At 40.1% G+C, this 1,303-nt stretch overlaps 1 long non-coding RNA gene across 1 annotated transcript in view; it reads left to right on the top strand.

Moving 5' to 3' along the window:
* The first annotated feature begins 596 nt into the window (after window positions 1-596).
* LOC101857064 overlaps window positions 597-1,303 on the top strand; it is a 2,378-nt gene continuing 1,671 nt past the window's right edge. The window contains exon 1 of the long non-coding RNA XR_004859211.1: window positions 597-812. This is a non-coding gene — a long non-coding RNA (uncharacterized LOC101857064). The remainder of the gene's footprint in view (window positions 813-1,303) is intronic.

A 1,303-nucleotide genomic window follows, 5' to 3' on the forward strand; every position in this document is an offset into this window, starting at 1 on the left:
GATAATCAGCCGCAAGAAGCTGCTCCGGCTGGCGGCTCTGGCACGGCAGTCTGTGAGGATCTCTGTGTGTGTGGACAGTGCAGGAAACGTGCGGGATCTGGGTCAGGTAGCTGGGGAGTTTGGCGTGACCCTTGACCTGGTGGTGGATGTCAACGTAGGTCATGACAGGTGACGCGATTTTGTTGATGTTTTTGTTTAGTTTAGTATTCTTTTGTTTAGTTTAATATTGTCTTGTATTGTTTTATTTTGCATTGTATTGTTTAGTTGAGTTTAGTATTGTTTATTTTAGTTTTCTTTTATTTAGTTTAGAATTGTTTTGTTTTGGTTTCTTTTATACTGTATTGTATTGTTTAGCTTAGTTTTGTATTGTTTATTTAATTTTCTTTTGTTTAGTTTAGTATTGTTTTGTTTTTAGTTTTCTGTTGTTTTGTTTTGTTTTGTATTTGTTGGGAGACGCGGTAGTAAGTAGAAAATCTTTGGGCATATCATTTTACACAGGCGTCAGTGGGTCAGTATTCGATTCCCAGGCGGAGAACATCTACTATATAATGTATTGAGTATCCCCATCTTTCTGCAGGGATGCTGTATTCAGCCCGGGTTGGCCCTTACAGGTAACAGCAGGGCAGCCCGCCTCCTTTATGATCTGAATGTGCCAATAGAGGCGTAAAACATTTGTAATACATATATTATTATTTATTTTTGCTACAACCTACAAGGTGCGGCGTGGAGCCCGGGGAGGCAGTGGCAGACCTAGCAGAGCTCATCCAATCTTTGCCGCACGTGAATTTTAAAGGAATCCAATGTTACCACGGGTACGTATGAGAATTTTAGTTTAGTTTTTGTAAGAGTTTTACGGCACTTGCAACACAAAAAGATTAGAAATTTTACAAGAGAATAACAAACACAAAAAAGGAGGAGGAGAAATTAGGACGATAGATTTTTGGTAGGAAAGATGGAGCAAACCACACAACTTGCTAGCAAGTGTGCACGGAATCGTTTTCAGACCAGTATTTATGCATAACCTATCAGACATGGTATTGGAGACCAACTGGATGATTTAGTAAAAGTTTTACGGTAGTTGCAACACAATACGGTCATATAAGTGCCAAAGATTCGACGTGTTACAAGAGAGTAACAAATACCGAAAAGAAGGACAGATCAGGACGATAGATGTTCGATAGGAAAGAAGGAGCAAACTGCACCAGAGTACCCGCCAACCACCCACAGACCAACTGGAAAAAGAAAACGAGGAGGACCAACTGCTGGGGGTAAGTAAGTAAGTAAGTAACTATTTATGCACAAC

The sequence above is a fragment of the Aplysia californica genome, unplaced genomic scaffold, assembly GCF_000002075.1.
Source record: "Aplysia californica isolate F4 #8 unplaced genomic scaffold, AplCal3.0 scaffold00797, whole genome shotgun sequence".
Classification (NCBI taxonomy): domain Eukaryota; kingdom Metazoa; phylum Mollusca; class Gastropoda; order Aplysiida; family Aplysiidae; genus Aplysia; species Aplysia californica.